The sequence below is a fragment of the Pan paniscus genome, chromosome 5 (genome assembly GCF_029289425.2).
Source record: "Pan paniscus chromosome 5, NHGRI_mPanPan1-v2.0_pri, whole genome shotgun sequence".
NCBI classification, from domain to species: domain Eukaryota; kingdom Metazoa; phylum Chordata; class Mammalia; order Primates; family Hominidae; genus Pan; species Pan paniscus.
The window spans coordinates 132,380,439-132,388,810 of record NC_073254.2 but is presented as its reverse complement, the minus strand read 5'-3'; the positions used below and the strand labels follow the sequence as shown (position 1 = coordinate 132,388,810).

Here is an 8,372-nt window from a genome sequence, read left to right as displayed (position 1 = left end):
TAGTCCTGAAATCTGGGTGCTTGTCTGCATTTTATATCATTCTACACCACCACTGGCAATAAACTGCCTCATATTAGAAGCCATGTGTTTTTAGTAACGTAAGAGCAGACTTTCAAATTCAGTCCTTCAGCTATCAGTGTGGACTAACTGGTGCTCACCAGGATTGGGTCATGATGGTGAGTGTTTATTGCAAAGCATGTTAACCTCCAGTGCATATTGACGTCACTGCTCTCCTGGGTGGCAGCAAAGTGGGTTGAAATTCAGAAAATGGTTCCCCTAACATGGCACAAGTCCATAGTATGACCACAGCTACACATAGCCAAATGCAGACTTATTTTTTGTTGATTTTTTTTTACATTATCAAGTACAGCATTAAAAAAAATTATTAACACACTCCGGCAAAATGGGCCTTGGCTGTTAGTCTCTGTTAACAAAGAAGATATTCAATAAGGTGAAGTCCATTAGATTCACTGTTCTTGCTAATACTGCCCTATGAAAAGTAATACACATTCTCTACAGATGACCAATGTATGGAGGGGTCCTGTGTTTGCTTTGACTTTCCTTTGCCCTAAGTAAGCACTTTTATTGAAGCTCTCTTAATCTTTTTCCACCTGTTATACATCAGTGATGAATGTAGTAACTAACCTTATTTCACCTATGGCTTACAGACAAACCCTTTTCTTTCAAAAAGAAAATATCTTTTTTAAGCTGTTTTGAGATTATTTCTCTTACTTCATCCCAAAGAGTCTATTTTGGAAGGTGGCCTCAAGTTATTAGCTATTCTAAAATAGAACATTCTTAGCATTTTAACCAAAGAAGGTCATGACTGGAAAAGCTGCTACTTTCTGACAAGGGTCTACAGGCATCAGAATTAATTGGCACATTTTCAGTGGGGTAAATTGAAAACTTTAATCAGGGACTGAAAGTTCGACCATTTCCAATAGCAGAACGGTCAAAGGGGAAAAGAGGTGTGCTCTTCATAGGTCTCTTAACTGAATTATTCATGATGGAAGAAGATATTACACTCTTATAAAAGTTTCCTTATGGACTTCATTTAGAATTATTTCCCTTAATCTATTTGGATCTTCAGGGGGAGTCCTGCCTAGGGTGAATATTGACTTCAGTGCCTATAAAATTTCTGAATGGCTCTGTCTTTGGGGTTCTCAGCCCAGGCAACTTAACAGCATAGCAACAGCTTTTAGGATAAATGAATTCACTCCATTAGGCTTATGAAACTGGTCCATGCCCATGAGGTCACCTACTCCTGAAACCCCCTCTGGAACAAAGTTTTCACACCTCTGTAGAGCAGAGGCCTTAGTACAAATGCTTACAGAAACCAGAGACCAATAAACTTGTCTTCCATTGACTGGTGATAGACAACGGGGAGGGGAGCTGCAAAGCCTTGCTCCACATCTGTCTCACCTCCTGGCTTCCACCATACCAGATCTTACGTGGTCAAATCTTCCTATTTCTCAAGAGAAGCTGGTGGATTTATAAGCTTGTTTATTGTAGGCATGTCAGATGGGTAGAATGGGATTAATGGGATTAATCATGCCATCAATTCATGACACATTATCTTTGTTTCTTATCTTATTTTTATCTCCATCTTATACAATCCAATTTCTCTTCCCCTCCACAGGCTCCCAACCTAAAGTATTTCATATTTGTACCTTCAACCTCCAATATTTTTATTTGTACCTTCAACCTCCAATATATATATTTATATATCTGTGAATGTCTTTAAAATATGAACATTAATATTTGTGTACATGTAATTTACATAAATAGTGCTAGACTACAAAAATTATGTTTTCGAGATCTGTTCATGTGGCTAAATATCTACTTTGTTCATTTCTTGTGACTGCTGTATAATCTAAATTTAGCCTAATTATCCCCTGGTTATTTGCTAGCACAAATAATGCTGAGATAAACATCCTCTTAAATATCTCTGGTGCACGCTTGTGAGAATTTCTATAGTGTTTAGGGTCTACAGAGTAATGAATCAATTCCACTAAGTACTGCTTTATAGCTTTCTAAGGTGACCATACCAGTCCATATCTCCCAGCAGTACACGAGGTTTCCCATCTCTCCATAGTCCCACCAGCATTTGATATGCAATGTTCTAATTTTTTGCACTTCGGTAAGCAGTATCTCAGAGTTTTAAGTTATATTTTGTTGATTAAAATGAAGTTAAACAACTCATTTTTGCATGTCATTTGTCAGCCATTAGGGTATGTCTTAATCATAATCCTTGACTTTTTATGTTGTTTTTTTCTTATTTACAAAAATTTATTTTATTATTCTAAATATTAATTACTTCTTGGTGATACATATATTATAGATCTTCTCTCAAACTGTCACTTATCCTAAGTTTTGTTTTCATTTTCTCCAAATGAAACCCCATTCCTAAATTTTGTTTGTGGTGTTTTTGATTGTCCTTTATTAAGTACTGACTAGAAAGCTAAAATGCCACCTTTCCAGACTCTAGAAGTTAGGGTAGCCAGGTAACAGTTCATTTTGATGTAATGAAATATATTAATTTTTCTCTTTATAGTTTATACTTGAAGGATTTATTATTTATTTATGGTCCAAGGTCACTCTGATGGATTTATTTTAGAATCTTTCTACATGCCCAATCACAAAGAAAAATTTCTGACTTTTCTTCTATTAGCTTTACAGTTTTAGCTTTCAAATTTAATTTTTTAAATCTACCTGCTTATCTAACTTAATTTTTCCTCCTATTCCATACTTTATATTCTGTCCAAGTCTCCCAACACTATTTATTAAGTAACTCATTCATTTTCCAAAGATCAAATTCTAAGTGTATTTATGTGTATTTTTTTCATTTCTATTTCTTTGAATAATAAATTAAACTCAGATAATTTTTTGCCCCCTTACTACTCCTCATTTTCTAAATTAGCTTAGCTATTTATACACATTCATTCATCTATGTTCATCTGGAAATCAGCTAGTGAAGATGCAAACGCAAAAAAAAAAAAAGTTTACTGGGATTTTAATTCAACTGCCTTAAATATTTAAAATATTAAATTATCCCATCCATGAACATGATTTACCTCCAATTTTTTATGTTTCTTTTATATACTTTACTTATATAAGTATGATGCACTTAAAGGTAATTCCCAGATAAGTTACAGATTTTGTAACTGGACATTGCGATTAATACTCAAAAGCATTTGAAATCACTTTTTCCCCTCCTTCCACAATGGAGGCCAGTTCTGGCCAAAGAGAGAAGGTCCCTGTAAAGGGGGTTTCTTCCTCACCTCACATCCTCAAAAGCAAAGCTCGATAAGAAGGAACCCACTGAAATCCACCGGACATTTAAGTCTTTTTATCAGTAATCTTTATAACTGACAGACTCAGCAAAATCCTGACACTGAGATCTCTTCAACCCAGCTTCTTCAGCCAAAGACTCTCAAGGGAAAGAAGTGAAGGGGAAAATGTATAACTACATCAGCCAACAGCAATGTTTGTATCTTACTCGGATTTCAGTTCAAACGTACACACTGGATAAACAATGTGTAAGACAATTTAGGAAATGTGAACAATGGACGCTTGATATTATTAAAAAACTATATTTTTAGATGTGATAATGATATTTTGATTATTTTTAAAGGATTTGGTTCTCTAAGAGATATATACAGTAAATATGTATAGACGAAATGATACGGGAACCCCTCAGGTGGCGGCGGGGGGAGACGGTGAAGGCTGCCGCCCGCCAGCCCATCCGGGCTCTAATCCGCTGTCTCCGTGTGCCGCGGCGCCCAGACTATGTACCTCCGCGGCGCCCAGACTATGTACCACCGCGGCGCCCAGACTATGTACCACCGCGGCGCCCAGACTATGTACCTCCGCGGCGCCCAGACTATGTACCACCGCGGCGCCCAGACTATGTACCACCGCGGCGCCCAGACTATGTACCACCGCGGCGCCCAGACTATGTACCTCCGCGGCGCCCAGACTATGTACCTCCGCGGCGCCCAGACTATGTACCACCGCGGCGCCCAGACTATGTACCACCGCGGCGCCCAGACTATGTACCACCGCGGCGCCCAGACTATGTACCTCCGCGGCGCCCAGACTATGTACACCGCGGCGCCCAGACTATGTACCACCGCGGCGCCCAGACTATGTACCTCCGCGGCGCCCAGACTATGTACCACCGCGGCGCCCAGACTATGTACCACCGCGGCGCCCAGACTATGTACCACCGCGGCGCCCAGACTATGTACCTCCGCGGCGCCCAGACTATGTACCTCCGCGGCGCCCAGACTATGTACCTCCGCGGCGCCCAGACTATGTACCTCCGCGGCGCCCAGACTATGTACCTCCGCGGCGCCCAGACTATGTACCTCCGCGGCGCCCAGACTATGTACCTCCGCGGCGCCCAGACTATGTACCTCCGCGGCGCCCAGACTATGTACCTCCGCGGCGCCCAGACTATGTACCTCCGCATCGTGGTGTACGACGCCGCCCGCAACGGTAGCTGCAGCTGCTCTAGAAGGTGTTCACCTGCCGGAGCCCGGAGGAGCTGGACAAGCTGACAGGCGAGGTGGCCAGCTCGGGGGACGCCGCTGCTCATCCACCTGCTCTATTTGTTGGAGAAAGTGGAGTGCACCCCCAGCACGCTCCGGCCACTTGGACGCAGTAGGATACCCGGTGAACCGGTGCGGCGCGAGGGTGGAGGCTGACGGCTAGGGACCCTTCGGTGGCGAGACCATCGAGGGCTCGCCGCCGCTGTGGGCCGCCTCTGCCGCCGGCCACCTGGACGTGATGCGGAGCCTGCTGCCTCACAGGGCCTCGGCGAACCGCACCAGGCGCACCAACTCCACGCCCCTGAGCGCCGCCTGCTTCCATGGCCACTGGAGAGAACCAGACCTACCCGGAGGTGGCCAACGGGCACGGCCACATGTGTCTCATGATCTTGTGCTACAAGGGCCACCGAGAGATCGCCCGCTACCTGCTGGAGCAGGGCGCCCAGGTGAACCGGCGCAGCGCCAGTGGCAACACGGGCCTACACTACTGAGCCCAGTCTGGCAGCCTGGAGAGCCTGCAGCTGCTGCTGTGGTGGCAGACCCGCATGGGATTGCCTTCGCAGGACTCCGCTGCTGCTGCCAGCGTGACGGGCCACACTAGCATAGTGGAGTACCTCATCCAGGAGCAGCCCAGCCAGGAGCAGGACGCCGGGAGAGAGGCTCAGCCAGGGCTACCTCAAGAAGGCCCTCCACCAGCCAGGGGTGCACGCAGCCTCAGGGACTCCATGCTGCAGCTCCTCCGCGGAGGAACCACTGAACGGGGAATCTTATGAAAGCTGCTGTCCCACCAGCCCGGAAGCTGCCTTGGAAGCTGCCTTGGAAGCTGCCTTGGAAGCCTTGGAATTTCTGGGAGCCACGTATGTGGAAAAGAAGCGAGATCTGCTTGGGATCCTTAAACACTGGAGACGAGCCATGGAGTCACCTGCCCAAACCAGAACCCCAGAAGCTGGTCTTGGCCTATGGCTATTCCAGGGAGATCCCCACCACCGAAGACTTGGAAGCTCTGATAAACCACCCAGATGAGATGCGCATACAGACTCTGTTGATCTGTTAGCGAATCCTCTGCGCCTCTCACCCCGACACTTCCTGTTACATCCGTTACTGGGGCGCGGTGTAGGCGGCCTGCGGCAATTTCCAGCGCTGCATCCACTTGCGGAAGTGGGACCTGGCCATGCAGCAGGTCAGCCAGCCTCTGAGCCCCATGACCGCCAGCAGCTTCCTCTCCTTCGCGGAACTCTTTCCTTACGTGCTGCAGGACCGGGCGGCCAAAAGCAGCTTGGGCATACAAATTGGCTTTGCAGACCTCATAGGGGTTCTCACGAAAGGGGTCTGGCAAATGGAACGTTTCCAGGACCCAAGGAGCTGCCGCTGCCCAAGGAGCCTGAAGACGCGGCCCAGTTCACCAAGGCGCTGGACATCATCCTCTACCTTCTGTATCTGTTGGAGGAAGTGGAGTGCACCCCTAGCCAGGAGCACCTGAAGCACCAGACCGTCTACCACCTGCTCAAGTGTGCACCCAGGGGCAAGAACAGCTTCACCCCTCTGCACATGGCTGTGGGCAAGGACACCACAAATGTGGACCACAAATGGAGGCAGATTCACCTCCCTGCACGCGGTTCTATTATTTGCTAAAAAGAGCCCAGATGCTTTTTCTAAATTTCAGAAATCCATATAAAACATACAGTTTTCCAGCTTCCCATTCTCAAAATTGTTACAAGTTCGGTCTCTTTGGTACTTCTTTCTCATCATTCCAAGAGATGGTAACATGTTTTCTGGGCCTATGAACTTTAACCAGAAGGCTTTGTTCACACCTGCAGATATATTTAGATACAGTATCAAGAAGCAGACTGAGGTGGAAATTCTTTGAATGTCACCAATGTACACCTTGAGTGGGGAATGGGGGGAGGCTCCACGAGAAGGGGAGGGTTTGATTGCCAATAAGAAAATCAGGTCTAGAAAGAAGGAATCTCAAAATTTTCAGCACAGTGCTGATGATGAAGACATGACTAGTAGTCAGTTATTTATCATCACTACAGAGATCAGTCATTTCTTCTTTTATTAATACATAATATTTCACAGATTTATGGGGCACATATGTCTGTTACATGCTTAAAATGTGTAATGATCAAGCCAGGGTATTTGGGGTATCCATCACTTGAGCGTTTATCAATTGCATGTATTGGCATCATTTCAAGTACTCTCTTCTAATTATGTTGAAATATATTTAATATTGCCGCCAAGTATAGTCACCCTCGTCTGCTATCAAACATTAGAACTTATTCTATCTAAATGTATATTTACACCATAACCAACCTCTCTTCATTTCCCCCTCCCCTCCACCTACCCTTCCCAGTCTCTCATATCTATTACTCTATTCTCTGTGTCCATAAGATCAAGTTTTTTAGCTCCCTCATATGAGTAAGAACGTGCAGTCTTTGTCTTTCTATGTCAGGCTTATTTTCCTTAACATAACAACCTTCATTGGCATCCATGTTGCTACAAATCACGATTTCATTCTTTCTATGGTCTAACAATATTTCATTGTGTACGTATACCACATTTTCATATTTTCTTTATCCATTCATTCATCGATGGACGTTTAGGTTAATTTTATATTTTTACTATTTTGAATAGGTCTACAGTAGTCATGCAAGTGCAGCTATCCCTTTGAAATACTGATTTCCCTTTCTTTGGATAGATACTTAGTAATGACGTTGCTGGATCTTATGGTAGTTCTATGTTTAGATTTTTGAGAAATCTTCATACTGTTTTTCATAATGGTTGTACTAATTTACATTTGTACCAACAGTGTATAAGAGTATAAGGGTTCTCGTTTCTCTGCATATTGCTTGCATGTTATTTTTTGTCTTTTTAATCATAGGCATTCTAACTGGGGTGAGACAATATCTCATTGTAGTTTAATTTGCATTTCCCTGATGATTAGTGATGCTGAGTATTTTTTCATATACCTCTTGGCCGTTTGTATGTCTTTTTTTATTATTTATTTATTTATTTATTTATTTTATTTTGAGACAGGGTCTCGCTCTGTTGCTCAGGCTGGATTACAGTAGTACCATCATGGCCCACTGCAGCCTCGACTTCCAAGGCTCAAGCAATCTTCCTGCCTCAGCCTCCCGAGTATCTGGGACTACAGGTGTTCACCACCATGCCCAGCTAATTTTTTTGTTTAATTTTTGGTAGAGACACAGTCTCTCTATGTTGCCCAGGCTGTTCTTGAACTCCTGGGCTTAAGCAGTCCTTCTGCCTCAGCTTCCCGAAGTGCTGGAATTACAGGCATAAACCACCATTCCTGGCCTTGTATGTCTTCTTTTGAGAAACGTCTATTCAAATCTTTTGCCTGTTTTTAATGAGATATCTGTCTTTTTAGAGATCAGTATTTTTAAAATCAGATCCCTTAGTTTAACATCAGAGTGTTGTCCCCCAACTTCATTAATTACATTTATCACCACAAGTCAATGTCAATTTATATAACATTTAAATACATCATTCCAGAAAACTTAAGAAAATACCTAGTTTGTATTGAGGTTGTTACAAGAAGAGTCCTATTGATCCTTGTGCAAAGCATTAATGTTTCTGCAAGGAGAGTATCGGGGCAAGGGAGGAAGTTAGAGGCTTTTCCTTTATAGAGTCAGTAAGAATAAATAGATGACTTTGTTAATTAAGCTGATTTTGACTGGAATGAAAGAAACCTCTTATTGGACTGGCTTAAACAAAAAGTGGAGTTTAGAGGAAGGGACACTACAGTGTTTCAGGGCAGAACCAAAGAACAAAGGAAGCCAGGATGCTGTTGGGCCCCAT

At 43.9% G+C, this 8,372-nt stretch overlaps 1 pseudogene; it reads left to right on the top strand.

Moving 5' to 3' along the window:
• Positions 1-3,789: 3,789 nt before the first annotated feature.
• LOC100976144 (protein fem-1 homolog A-like) lies at positions 3,790-6,537 on the top strand (annotated as a pseudogene).
• The last annotated feature ends 1,835 nt before the right edge of the window (positions 6,538-8,372 follow it).